General features: G+C 35.8%; 1 long non-coding RNA gene across 4 annotated transcripts in view; it reads left to right on the top strand.

Annotated features, from left to right (window-relative positions):
- LOC143677699 (uncharacterized) overlaps positions 1-15,482 on the top strand; it is a 108,317-nt gene that overhangs the window by 35,428 nt on the left and 57,407 nt on the right. For 3 of the 4 annotated variants that reach the window (XR_013172821.1, XR_013172822.1, XR_013172819.1), the window contains exons 2-3: positions 11,661-11,752; positions 15,012-15,166. This is a non-coding gene — a long non-coding RNA (uncharacterized LOC143677699). The remainder of the gene's footprint in view (positions 1-11,660; positions 11,753-15,011; positions 15,167-15,482) is intronic. The other variant, XR_013172820.1, reaches the window with a different exon arrangement.

Genomic DNA, 15,482 nt, shown 5'->3' with positions numbered 1-15,482 from the left:
GTCTTGGGCTTTTTTAATTACAAGGATAACATGTTCGCTCATCTAATAATGAAGATGGTTAGCAATTTTAAATTTTAATAATCAATTACTGAAAGTAATTCTCCATTAAACCACAAGAGAGCCATTAAATCTCAAAAGATGGAACATGCTGTATGTAACAGTAGCAAATTTTCTATTTTTAAATATCATTAGGGAATATCTGATTGTTTCATTTCTCTGGCATTTCTTTTACCTTTTTCCTCATGCAGACGATCTCATTTTCCGCAGGAAGACAGCACATGATCTTATAAATAATAAAAGAAAACCCTTGCAAGACTTGATCCAGGGGTGTGAAATATGTGCTAAGAATGTAATTTATTTCAGACTGGCATGTTTTGACTGAATAATAAGGAAGGTGACTAATTAATATTATACTATGCTGTGGGCAAGGCAGCGCAGTGGGCTAATCCATGCTCCTTTCACCTCTGGAGACCCACGTGCAAGCCTTAGAGGAGTCGTAAGTGCTCAGCACAGTCTGGGGGAGGGAAGCAGAGGCATCAGATGTATCTTTCTGGCTGTGGAGACCCCTGTCCATATTCTACAACCCCCCCTGAACATCAGCCTCTGCTCTGAGCAGATGAAGGAAAAGACAAATGATTGCTAGTTGATTATGGCGCTATGTCAAGGGGAGATGGCTCTGTGACAGCTTCAGCTGCCCTCACTCTAGCCTAATATAGCCAGCTCACTGAAATATTTGGAAAGATATGCAATGAAAGAAACGTACATGAACGTGTGTTTGTGTGTGTTCAGGTAGGATGTTGGACAGAAGTGGGGGCATGATAAAGAAATGATGCCAGAAAATAGGCAATTATTTAGATTCAAACTAGCCCAAGTCTCCATTAGAAGCAGCTGATTATATTTGCATTATCCAAGCTCTAAGAGTAGTGAGGTGCTGGGCTTTATTTCTAAGGCATCTGATTAGCTCTCAGGCAATAGAAAGTCCACTCTGAGTCTAACCAGCGGTACTACGCCCAGCACTGGTCAACCACCTGGCCTCAGGTTTGTGGAGGACTTCACTGCCTCAAACTACTTAAACACCTTTGCTGAAGATGAGGCGGTTGATGTTTTTTGGTAGTTTTTGTTATGTTGTTTTCTGAAGAGGAGTCTGCCTGTTTCTGAACGTTGCCTATCTCTGCAGTGAGCAATCCTCTCTCCCTTCTGAAGGGATTAAAGCAGAAACTATGACAAAACTAGCCAGAATGAGGAATAGGGAAGGAGGATTTCGTGACATAAGTAGTTAAGTGGCAGTCCATTTGTAGTTATTCACGGAAATTTTGAGTTTCTGGATGTTGTAGGGCTCCTGTTTCTCATCCTGCTACTTGGATTTTAATCGTCATTAGACCCAATGCCAGGAAGAAGCTGGCTTGGTGAATATAAGGGAAATGCAGTCCACACTGGGTTATTTCAGTCTTTGTTAGCTCATTTGGAAAGTTACTTAGTGAGGGAGGGTAAAAAGGAACTATTTTTTGAATTTAGTTTATGAAGTAAATTTCAATTATTGGGTTATGACTAACCCATGCTCTGCTTACCAATGATCACTATGCGTAATTGGGACCTGAACTGGAGTGATGTGTTTCAGTGTTTCAGCTGACCCCTCACTTCTGGATCACACAGGCAGGTTTCAAGACCCAGAAATCCTGCTGGCAAAAGTTTTTTTTTAAACACTGTGTGATGGATCCTCATTAGTGGGTTTAGTTCTACTTGATATTTTAGTGCATGCTTGCATGTTCTCCCCCATCCCATTTTGCACAGAAACAAATCTGGTTCCTCAAAAGGGCACATAAAAGGAAGTATAGTTTTGTTTTTTGTTTTAGATTTCAAGCCTTTATTTAGAGATAAATTGCAGCTCCTGATGCCGTGGTTTGGTAAAGCTGCTATTTTGGGGCCTGTCTGTAACTTCTATAATGGGTGTAAAAATAGGATGACCCAGGGCAAGGAGAACCCATTTTCATGCTTACTGCTAACTTTGTTTGGGATGTTTTATATTGGTCCCTGGGGTGCCTACAGGTAGCTGAGCAACATACATTTGGTCCTTGGGCATTTGGTTTGGAGGTCAGACTGAGGATCCTCTCCCCTAGGAAACTTTACTACTTCAGGGTGGGAGAGTCAACTCTTGGTGGCTTCCCTATGGAACATCTGACACTCTACAGATGGTTGGAAAGATCGGGAAGGCCCTTACCTCCCTAGTGGTGTTTGGGTTGTTCCCTAGAGGTGGAGAAAGTTGTCCATGGCAACACTGATGGCATAGAGAAGATGATAAAGTCAGCAGAGGCCACTCCAGAGAATTCTCTCCTGCTTGCTGAGGAGTAGGGAACAGAATAAGGGGAAGACCTAATCAAGGCCTAATCTAACACCCAGCAGAGAGATGGAGAGGCAATCAGATAACTGTGGTAGAAGGCTCATATTTAGAGTCACAGAAAATTAGGAGAAAGATTTAGGAAAGCTCTAGCTGAAGAATTCCAGCTTACTGATGAGAATTTGGCTGACTTGGTAGTGACAGCTCCAGCCAAACCAAAACTGAGGACGTCTGATTCAAAGTACTCGCTTTGCTGCATTAAGCCACCATGGACAGTGAGGCAATTGCTTGTACAGTGAGGGGCATTGCTCTAGAGTGGGATAGGGTGGGAGGCTGTGGGCTTTGGAGTCAAACTGTGCCGGGTTTGAGTCCCATCTCAGCCATTTACCAGCTCTGTGACCTTGAGCAGATTACTTAACCCCTCTAAGCTTCATTTTTTCCATCAGTTAAGTGAAGATAAAAATAGAAATAATGTAGGGCTTCTCAACCTTAGCACTACTGACATTTTGGACTGGATAAATTTTTTTTGTGCTGGGACTGTTCTGTGTATGGCAGGATGTTTAGCAGCATCCCTGACCTCTACCCATTAGATGCCAGCAGCACAACCGCCCACCCCCCAAGTCGAAGTGACCATGTCCCCTCAGGGCAGAAGGGCCCCACTTGAGAACCACTGTAACGGAGTTATTGTGAGAAATAACGAAATTGCAGGGAAAGCATTCGGCCTGGTTATCTGGCATGCAATAATTGCTTGATGGGCCTTAGATACTATTTTTACCCATTAATAATAATGTGAACAGTATTTTAGTAGATATGAAATAATACCAGCTTCTAGGTTATTCGAATCACTCTCTTAGGTCATGTGTAGATGTTCTTAGTCCAGAGGTTCAAATGGTCTCACTCTTTTGCTATGAAAGGGGCAGCAGGTACCAACAACAACAACAAAACCCGGCATTTTTGTGTTACCGTTCTTAGTTCATGCACTGTATGCAGAAATACTCGCAGCTCACGTGTTAGAGGATTTTTTCAGAACAGTAGCTGCATGATTAATTGATTAAACACTGCAGTGTTGATAGCATATTCTGGGCGAACAATTACAAGTTCCCCAGTGTAATACATGTCTTGACGTTGAGTAGCTGCACACAATATTCTTATTTAGGAAGACATTCATGACAGTTATGTGCAGGCTTACATTAAAAACGTGTCTGTGTTGTTTCCAAACCATAGAATAGTCACTTATTCTAGTGACATAATCTAAAGAGGAAGGTTTGGATTCATTTCTGTTTATCATGCACATTGATGCCCTATGTTGTTTGGCCATTACTTGATAGCAAATATAATAATATCATCATTCAAAATGTAATTCTAGCTTCTCCTTGAATTCAGTGATTAAAAAACAAACCATACATCAGGATGCGCTAAGTCTTGCTACACATAACACTGCCCCAACACACATAAAACCCCCACAACTTCTTCAACAGAAGCAAACTTCAGGCGCCTGAGAAGAATAGGCATGACTAACCAAGGTAATTTCTTCCTGCATTAATCTTAAACTCTTTAAGAGTCATCAAGGTTTTATTTCTTTGGCTCCAGATTGAACTGCTGAATTTTGCAGAAAGCATTAAAAGTTACACAAGGGAGATTAAATTCAAACAAAACACACAACTGTCATTAAGACGACATTACAGAGAGGTGGAGGAAAAATGGTTCTCTCATTTAATTTGTTTATAGTGAAATCCTAAAGTAACTTATGAAGCCCTGGTATGACAGATAGATACTTTAGGCAAATGTTATAGGGAAACAGTATATTAGAATTAGAATTTTTTTTATTTCAAAAATTTAAAAGCAATTTGGAGAACCAGGTCAAAACAAGGTTGCTGTTACTTTCATTTCAAATCTGTGTGGTGTGAGCTTTGAGGCCATTTGTCCATTGCCCTCCCTCAACTTTCCACCTCTTGTTTCTTCTATGCCCTTATTAGCCCAGGAAGTATACATTCCAGTCTTTACTCCCTTTACTCTTTGGACAACCATGTTCATCACATTCTTGATGTTCTGGCTCAAAACCCACTCTTAAAATCAATCCTCTACCCTGGCTATACTTTGGCGCACCGATTATGATTTTATTTCATATCCCATAATTGTTTGGGTGAATAGTTTTCTACTAGACTGTTTTGCAGTGATTTGTTTATTGCTTAGCAATTTTATGCTGGTTGCATGTAATTTTCTATCTTTCTGTGTAGCTTATTAAATCATGGGTGGCACAGAATGTCTTGAACCTTTATTTTTCTCAAAGTACCCACCAGAGTGTTCTGAATGTATAACATTCAGAATGTGATGGATGAATTAATGAATACTGCATTGAATTTTTTAAAGTAAGTTTTTATGATGGGCTTCTTATTTAAAGGCTTAAAATTATATGATGAATCTATATAATAACCTATAGGAACATAAGAAATACCAGTTAATCAGAATGGTCCATTATTTAATCCAGTTGAATTCTCATTTTACAGATGGAAAAACTGAATGGATCAATGACTCAAAAATTATAAACCCAGTGATCAGGCCAGAAGTATAACTGAATAACCCATTCCCACCCCAGTGTTCACAATTCTTAAGTAATAAGATTGTGAAATTTTTAAAATGAATTGGCCATTCTCATCTCTGAGTGCCACATACCCCATTAGTTAAATATTGCCATTGAAAAGACACATATATTTAAAATAAATACAATTATAACAGTTCATCTCATACTTTCCTAGAGGTACATTATGACATGCTGGTATTAACTTCATGTTTTATAGGCATGCAGCTGTAAGCTCCAAGTTTTGTTTATTCATCTATAAAATGGGACTAATAATAATAATACCTACTTCAGAGTGCCTAACACATCTGTTATATATTGTGTGGCACATATGAAGTTTATAGTAAATGTTACCTGTAATTATTAACAATTTAGGGCTTTACAGACTGCGACAACTTTTTAATTATGCTAATTTAATGTATTTTTAGATATTCCACATGGATATCTATTCATGTATTTTATGTGCACTTTAAGAAATGTGTATCTTTCTACTCCACCTTGTCATTGTTCCCAGGAAAATATTTTTCTTGTAGTTTTTTCCAGATTACCTAAAGAAGAAATAATCTTCTGAGTTTTCAGTTTAGATAATTTTATGTTATAGCTAGTTTTATTTTCATCCTCAGGAGAACATTCATGATCCCCCTTTAAAATGCCGACATCCTTCAAAATTAGTTTTTATTTTTAGTTGTAAAGCTCCTTGAAAAGTTATATTTTTCTTTCAAAAACTGAAATGAAACTCAATATTGAGAAAAATTGCATATTTTATTCATATGTGGCACAATATTTTTATAGCTATTTCTTTCAAAACTGCAAGTTGAAAATAAAATTCACATGAGGACAAAATTATAGATTTATTTCATTAATTCCATATCTTATCTATTTTACTTTCCACCCACATCGCTTTCCTCATTTGACTGGGAAAAAAGTAGCTTTCTGGAAAATGAGTTATATAACATTATTTTTTAAAGAACGTTTGCTATGATCTAAAATCAAACTAGTGCAAATGCCTTTTCTTGGTCACAAACGGGTTTGAAGTATGGCTGTACCAGGGCAAACTCCAAGTACCCACTCTACATAAATTAATTTCCTAAGGGAACATGCATTATGCCTATAATTGAAGTTATCATTTCTAATACCACCATTAATGCTGATTGAATCTCAAATTTGTGTTGGGATCATTTATTCGAAGACACTATATCTCTTAAAAATTCATGTCAAGTACACCCTATAAAGGTTAATCTACAGTCTTGAAGCTATTTCTTAGGCTTTGGCAACCTGATAAAGTCAGATTATAAATCTATGCAAAAATAAAAGCCTATTATTTATGGGTTGAGAGCAATACTTATTTTACAGAAAATGGGGATTGGGAATTCAGTTTAAGGGTTTTATTTTTTAAAAATGTAAGGACTGATGGGGCTGTTCACAATATTATCCTTTTTTGTTTTTAAACCTCATCATTTTCCTTTTGTTGAATCAGGGTTTTCATTAAAAACAACATTGCCTCTGCTGATCCTGTGGTGAGTTGTGGGAATAAGTGATCTCTTCCAACCAGTCTATTACTTTATCCATCTCCTTCGATTTCCTTCTTCATTTCTCCTATGTAAATGTGTGACATCACTATCTAAATAGTTGCTCTATCTTAAAACCTTGGAGGAGGGCCACACTTGATGCTTCCTTTCCCTCCCTTAGCCATAATCCGATAAATCCTCAAGTTCTGTCCATGTTCTCTCATAGTTATAGAAGGTAAAGAATGGGTCTACGTTCATATAGTTCAATCTCAATAATTTTCCTCTCCTTTGTTCCAATTAATTTGTTTTACACTGGAGCCAGAAAAATCTTTCAGGAACACAGATCTGATTTTTTACCTTTGTTAAACCCTGTCAGTGATTTTCCTTTGTCTTCGAGATAATGTCTGAATTCCTTACTTTGACCTACAAGGTCCTACCTGAGCTGGTCTCTGCTGATTTCTTTGGCATCATTTTTTTTTCTTCAACTTTCCACCCTTGCAGTTTTGCTTGTCTTACCTCTGGTCTTTAGCATATATTCTTTCTTCTACGTGGGCTGTCTTTACCTCATCTTTGCTTGACTAAACCCAGTTCATCTTTTAGATCTCAGTATAGGCAGGACTTTCTCTAACCCCACAGGTCTGGGTTAGAAACTCTCTTAAGTGCTTCTGTAGGTGCACTGCACTATATTTAACTTCATTTTTTTATCTCCTTTAAGCAATATGTTCCATGATGTAGGAGGCCCATGTCTTTCTGGGTGGGTGCTGGGCTTCTAGTGCTGGTGCATGTTGGATTTTCAGGGCTTTCCTATCACATTAATGGAGATACAAAGTAAATAAAAATACTATGTCCCCTTTTATAGCATAGAATTAAAGTTGATATGTTGTATTCTAGGTCCACGTCCCAGCTCAGTCTCAGATTCGCAATTGAAATTGTGGGCAAATTACCTAAACTCTCAGATTAGCTTCAGTTACCACTGTGAAAACTGAAGATAAATTCCTAGAGAGGTAGGATTGCATGAGATAATACCTGTGATTTAGGACTTTTGCTCTTATTTTAGATCACTGTATCTTAGGTCCGCTCCCCATCCACTTCCCCAATATTTGTGATTCCTTTCATTCAAGAACTTTATTTGCCCCGTAGAGGGTAAATCTGGTATATAATGTAGGGAGCATAGAGTAGGATGGGAAATAAAATGGAGCCATGATTCCAATCCTCCTGCCACTCTGGGATTGGATTTAGGCACCTCCAGAGAAAGAGGCAGAAGCAGTGGGACTCTTAAGGCCACACTTGTCTAGGTGATAAAGAGTGGCACAGAGTGTGGTAAAAGTTCCTCTGCCCTCTGCCTTAGATATGGCAACTTGTGAATCTCAAAGAATTGGGACCTGGGAGTTGCTAGGCTAAGGTTGTAGGGATTTATTATGAGGCTATACCTAGTAGTAAGGAGGGCAGCATTTCTCATGGGAATATAAGAACGGTAAATATAACACACCAGCCTTTGCAGAGACCAGAACTTGATTCAAGAATTTCTAAGAGACTTTTGTTTGATGAGTCTTCATTTTTATGTTTTCCTATTAATGGTACTCTGAGACATTCTCAATTTTTTTTCTTTCTCCTTTCTCCTCTTGCTGCTAGCTGCTTTATGCATTCTCTACTGTGAATGTCCTTTTGTATGTGTGTGTGAAAGCTTTTACTTATTCAAGGCATCTAATCAAAGTTGAAATTATCTTCATTATACCTTGGAAGGTAAGACTAAATAGGAAGTCAGGTCATTAATTGACTTTGAAATTAATTTTTGATCTTTTGCCTTTGCAAAGCATTCCTGTATTACTCAATTATTCATTCATTGATCCATTCAATGGATATTTATTGTGCAACCCCTACATATCACACATTCTTCTAGCTAGTAATAACACTGTCTGGATACATAAATGGCCAATAAGCACATCAAAAGATGTTCAACATCATTAGTCATTAAGGAATTGCAAATCAAAACTATGAGATGCCTCTTCACACCATGAAGATAGTTATTATTAAAACAGACTGAAAATAAGTATTATTGAGAATATAGAGAAATTGGAACCCTTGTGCATTACAGTTGGGATGGTGCATCCTCTGAGGACAACAGTTTAGTGGTGCCTTAAAAAGTTAAACATGGAATTAAGATATGACTTGGCAATTTCACTTCTAGGTATGTACCCCCAAAAATTAAAAGCAAGGGATTAGATAGGTACTTGCACACTAATGTTCATAGTAGTTTTAGTCACAGTTGTCAAAAGGTAGAAACAAACCAAGTTTTCACTGACAGAAGACTGCATAAACAGAATGCAAATCATACAATCGAGTATTTTTCAGGAATGGGGAGTTATTGCTTAAAGGGTGCAGAATTTGTGTTGGGGTAATGCAAACGTTTAGGGAATGGATGGTGGTGATGGTAGCACAACATTATTGATGTAGCTAATGCCACCAAATCATATACTTAAAAATGGTTAAAATGGAAAATTTTGTGTTTTTTATATGGTACCACAAAATACAATAAAATAAATAATATCTGGCTACTATGCACATAGAAGTCCCCAGCCTTTAAGAATCTCACATTCTAGCAGCACTCAAACTTTGCAATTTCATACTGGCCATGGGAAAGAGACTGAGACTGAATGAGGTAGAAGTCCAGTAGTTATCAGTGGAATATCACTTTGAAAGTGATCTGCAAATAATGGATGAGAATATGAGGCCTGTTTTCAGGGGTCCTTAGGACAGTCTCATGCTTTCATTTTGCCTGTTGAATGCACACAGCCTTGTCTTTTGTGTTACCTCTAAGCACACTAATCAGTCCTTGTACCTTTTCCCCACAGAACTGCTCCATACTGAGTCCCACTGCCATACATGCTATGTTTCCCAAGGTCAGGGGTAGTTTATCTGGGAAGTTAATTTATGGGCTAGGGAGTACTCATGAATTAATGCATATTATGTCCAGATAGCATGTTTGCATTTTAAAAGGAAAATTCTGTCATCCTAACCCTCCACAAAACATTTCCGTGATGATAATTTCAAACCTCTTTTTCAGGCTAATGGGGAAGCAATTTGGTCCAGAGGCAGACTTTTAATTGCTTCCCAAATCTCACAATTTATGTAGCCAATTGATAAATAGTTTTTAAAACTCCGGTCAAAAGAGAAATAAGCCAGTATCAAGTCTGTTTTTAATACCAACTGTTGCCTGTGTCCTTCATCCTTCTTAAAAAAGAAAATATTGTGAATCAAAAACATCCTCAAATTATTTCCAAGTTATGCTCATTAAAATATTAAAATATAGGTCTTTCTTGTGTTTGATATTGCAAAGAAGTACTCTTGGGTAAGATATTTAAGTGGGATAGGAGCCATAGTCAGTAAATAGCTGTTTAAGAACAGAGAGGCAACCCAATTACAGCACTGAATTATTTATCATCAGGCTGTTACTGCCATTTCCTTTAACAATATTTTACCTTAAATATCAGTACATTTATTTCCTTGGACCCCAAGATTCACCACTCTGGGCGTTATTGGTTTCTGTGAGGACAGAGACTGCTTTTGAAAGCAATGGAAGCCTTAAATCTTAATGTTTCCTAGCTGTCATTCTCCTGTCATAACCCTCTTTAAAAGGGTTTGGGGTTCTCCTTTCATTACATATGCATAACTTCCATTAGTGTTAATCACATGCTCCATTTTAGAACTGCTTTGGCCCCTCCGGTTAAATGGGCGTTTAAGCAGTTTTTAATGCATTATATGTACTTATTTTTTAAACCAGTATTATGTGCCCAATTGACTGGAATGAATACAAAGTCCATCAGGTGAATACAGATTTATAATTGTTTTTAAAGCATGTATTATTTACTCGACCAACCATGACAGCCCTTTTGGAGTCATTCCAGCTGAGAGGGGAAATACATGTACATGTCAATACCAAATAAACCCTCGTGAAATCTTTTAGGAGATTCTTGCAGTTAAGCTTAAAGCTTAACTGGCTAAGCTTTTCCTCTCAGTCTCTTCACAAACAAATTCTCAAAAAAAATTGTCCACTATTTTTAGCTTGCATCGCTATTATCTGTGAACTGGATGAAAGCTACCCAAAGCCTAATTCCAGTCAAACAAATTCAACAAGCTGTATGGTATCTATTTGACAATAGGCTCTAATACTGAAGAAGAAAAGATATGTTCAATTCTCAAGCCACATATAAATAAATAGTAGAATTAAATAGTAGAATTTAATAAATTATTTCAGTTCAATAATTATCCAGTCTTCTAAAGATGACTAAAGTTAGGCACACTGAAAAGAAATTAGAATGTTTCCCTCTTCTTCTTAGATGCAGAATTCAACCCTGCTCTTTTTTCATAGTAATAGCATGTTAGGTATCTTTTCCTCCTTTGATGGTTTTATAGGATTATTCCAAAATTATGTTTCCAACTTTCAATTTATTTTTATTTTGGTGGCACCTTCGTAATAGATATTATAATAGAAAACTGGAATTGGGTCTTCCTCTAATAGCTTCCTTATTCAAGTTTTTCTGTCCTTCCATTTTCCTTCCTTCCTTCCTTTTCTTCCCATTCTCGTCTCTCACAAGTACAAGTTGAAAATTTGCTAAGTATTCCTTTTTGAGTTAGGTTCTGAGTGAAATATGGTTCAAGTCTCATAAGTACTATGTGCAGACAAAAATGTTGTGATAAGTGTATAGATATAGTGGGAGCAAAGATGCCAGCGGGATGATGTTAGTTGGGTTTCATTGGTGCCTTGAATTATTTTCATTTTTTGATATGGGCATTTCTATATGGCTTAATTTTTAGCAATAGCAAGAATCTTTCTTACACTAAAGAAAGACATTTTCTTGGAGGAGTCAAAATGATTCTATTAAAAATTATTGGAGAGTTCCCATTGCCCTTTTGAGTGAGTATCTTAGTCAAATATATGCATTTTCAAGAATATAAAATATGCAGCTAATAAATTCCATACAATAAAAGTATTATATATGGAAGTAAAAGTTGACCCGAAGTTGGGAAGTATTATCAATTATCATATCCTTAAAAACTTGTTCATAATTGAGGGCGGAAAGTCTCTAGAGTAGTGTACAGAAGCATATATTTTTTTAACCTTCCACATCATCAACATATTTTCTTTATTATTTTCTAAGAAACTGAGTTCCATTTTTATGTTCTGGCTCCATAGGGCAAATTCCTTTGTTGAATGGGCCACATTTTCTTACATTTACAGGTCTCCACACTATCAATCACATGGATTAACTGACCTGGATTATTAATTGTTACACTTGAGGAATTCTACAGACTTGAGCAGAGAGATGAGTGGTAATGTGACATTGGCCATAGCGACTGGCATTTTCTTTTCATGTCGTTTGCTTGTATTTTAAACTTATTTTCTATTCCCTAGTTATTTGCCACTTGAAAAGCAACATTACTGAAATGCTTTATGAGAAATAAATGACTTCTGAATTTACTAATCCCTCCAAACACTGAAGCGTTTCATTCGCTGGGTTAAATTCTAGGTTTTACTCAACTCTTACATTAGTAGACCAACAGTCAAAGTGATTCTTCTACATGCCTTCTAAGCTGCCATGAAAGTGAAAAGAGCTAAGTAAATAAAAAGCAACAACAGCACAGGAGCCTACTGCTGAGTTTCAGAAAAAGAATTTAGATGATTTTATGATTTTATGTTTAATAATACTAATACCTTGAGCTTCTTTTCCCTCTGTTATGCAGATGGTGACTTCAATGATAGCTTTGCTGGCAACAGAACAGAACAAAACAAAACAAAATGAGTACTAATCGACCAAAAGTATAATTTACAAAAGAATAAAATAGAACTTTACATGATATTAGATTGTATGAAATATTTGTGCTGTTTTCTCTCAACTTCCTTTTCTTAAAGCCAGGAGTTCTTATTAAAGGTGCATATATTTGTAAATTGTTGTTTGAAAGCAGATATCTTTTAAATATGTTACTCTATCCTTGAACATTTCTAAATATTTGTTAAAATATTAAAAACCAACTAAGCCAATTCAAACAAAAAAAATCAGTTGGGCATGGCAGATATAGCTTCAAAAATCATGTTTCTGAGAAATAAACACATTCGGGTTTTCAGAGATGAGGAATCGCAAATGCATTTAAGGAGTTGGGCTTTTCTCTCTCTCTTTCTCAGAACTCTGAAATTGGCACCGCAGCTAAGTGGATTGCACATCAGGAAGCTGTGCTAAACATACACTGACAGAGGGCCCGTGTGAAGGGAGACAGAGCTGTGTGTTCTCTCTCACATGCCACCACATACACTCATGTTCTGAATTGTTTAAGGAGATTGTGCAAAGGGTCCTTGAGTTTATTTTAGAATACAGTCTGATTAAGATGAATGCAGACTCATTTCTGCATAAGGCTTAGAACAGTTTATCTGATATGTAGTTTATTGTGTATTGGAGAACTACGGAATTACTGTCGGGGTATTTATCAATTAAATAAAGATACTGCTGAATATTGTTATTCAACCAGGCAAAAATATTAGTATGAAAAGGGAGTAAGTTCGCTGTAACTTGACATGACTGGTCTGGCAGATGCTTTCTTAATTTTCTTTGCCTGGTACAATGAAGTGCTGAGTAGAATCTACTGTGAAATAAAGAAATAGAATTCCTATATATCCTTATTGAATGTGACACAATAAAATCAAAGAATGCACATAATTAAGTGTTATAGCTCAAAGCATCTTTGAAGCAAGAATTTTGCTGATTTTTTGTTTTATGTGATTGCTTACAGATTAGTTCTCTATTTCCTCCTAAAGAATATACTTAAACACTCAATCAATGAATAACCTACAGCAGTTTGTTGTAGATTCAATAATGGGGAATGGTGCATTGTACCAGGATAGTCAGATATACCCATAGGGAGTGTCAGTGGTCAAAATGCTTCCATCGCCAGAAGGTAGTCTGAAAATGGTCTGGAAATTCAATACAGCATTGACCCTACATTGTATACATGATCTACAGTCAGTTTCTCAAGCATACTCAAAGTTTAAAAATGCGCCATTAAAAAAAAACCCTAGCAGTGAAAAAAAAAATCTATTGTAAAATGAGCTTGCTTTTTGTGAAATAGTTGGTTTTGAATGTATTAATTCAAATGAGCTAAATGTCAGTCTAATAATTGATATTTTAGGTTAAGTATGTCTTTTACTTCAAAAATAATTTAATAATTATATTTAGATTTCAAAAATTTTTTTTAATTTAAAATTATGTACCAATTTTTTGATTTATATAAGAACAGTTAAATGTTCATCTATTCAGCTTCCTAAATGCTCACAATTATCAAACAGCCACGTATAAACACACACCTTATGATGGCTACCTGATTCCTATTAAATTGTTTTTTTTATTTTGTCAGAAATTAAGAACAAAGTAGTGGCGAGACTTCTGAGTAAACAGATTAGAGCCATTTACCAAAGCTTTTCCCTGGATTCTGAGAATTGCCAATATGATTTTGTTAAATGACATAACTTTATACACTCTAAATATTAGGTGCTTTCATTTCTTTAGTTATTCCAAATTGCTTTAATATGACAAATTTCTTAGTCTGAAATTGGAATAAAATTAGAAAGTAAAATTTCCATTAACAGAAATAAATACGTAATTTTAGAATATACTTAACTTGGGAATATAAAAATTTCTTGTCGTCCTCACAGACTCATTAAGTGAGTTCCTTTTCAAAGCTCTAATTAGCTTCAGGTCAGATAAATCTGGCAACTATTTTGTAAGTTTTAGGCCTCCCATTTTCAAAATTTGTAAGGATACTACATTTGCATTTTAAGTACTACATATATACTAAAATGTGTAATAGTAAATATTTCTTATGTAGATATATACATATATGTCTGTTTACAGAAACATTTACTTAAAGATAAACTTTCAGTGTTTCACTTGGGGGACAGAAAATAGATAAATGATGCACTTTACTGGTGCTAATAGTATGGCATTTATTGTGATTTGGTAAATGGCATGGACATAGAATCACCCATGGTGTTATTGAGAATAAAATTCTTTGATAAACTTTACACAACATCCTGATTTTTGTCATGCAGATTTTATATTTAGATTTTAACAATGCTTGATGGTAATTGAATGTGAATTTTTTTACCTTGATTGAAAGTTTTACCATTTTAGTATAAAGGCTACTTCTTTTGGAAGTTGCGTTAAGTCTAATGACCTATCGATTAATATAATCATTCATTAAGGTCTCTTCACAAAATCTGTATAAGAAAAGTTGTATTTAACTGGCTTTGGATAGAGAAATGTTGGTATAATACGAGTTGATTAAGCCACACACTGAAATGAGCTAATTTTAATGGTATTGGTTTTGCTATTTGACTTTCTTCTATTTTAATATAAGAGTATACAATTTTATAAAACTGATCTTAATCTGCTTATGAAGAATATGTATGTTTTCAGTAAAAATGTTAATGCTTGCATGATATAACCACTTTCCTGTGTAACATGCAAATACCCAGGTTTGGGCTTGGAACACAGGTAGGTGGCTAACAAATACTAACTCTCTTTCCCTTTTCTGCATTCAGTATTATACATCACAAGGATTCTACTGTTTTGAACCTTTCTATGAGAGAAGACTCCGTTTCCTAATTTGGGCAAACCATCTGGGAAATTAGAGTGTACCTTGAAAATGACACAGGCTATAGAACAAAATTTGCGTGAGGACTGAGCTCAAAAGGATGTAAGTACTAAAAGTAATGGAAAGATTTCACTTTTACGCTAGCTCATAATCATAACTTGATAGTAATGATCTTGAAGCTGGTTTTTCATTTTAAAACTCAGATAAGCTCTTAGAGGATGTGGCTGTGGATTTCTCCTGTTCATAATTATTTATCCATTGCCAAGCACACAGTGGGTGCTCAATGTAAAGATAGTTGTATGAATGAATGGAAATATGCAATTTATTTTGTCTTTATAAAGTCATGCAAATTAATTAAAAAGTGATGAAATAATCTCATGATATTTTAAAAATAGTGAGAACATTCTATTTATTGCTG

The sequence above is a fragment of the Tamandua tetradactyla genome, chromosome 3 (assembly GCF_023851605.1).
Source record: "Tamandua tetradactyla isolate mTamTet1 chromosome 3, mTamTet1.pri, whole genome shotgun sequence".
In the NCBI taxonomy this organism is placed as follows: Eukaryota; Metazoa; Chordata; class Mammalia; order Pilosa; family Myrmecophagidae; genus Tamandua; species Tamandua tetradactyla.
This window is presented reverse-complemented; position numbering and strand designations above follow the sequence as displayed.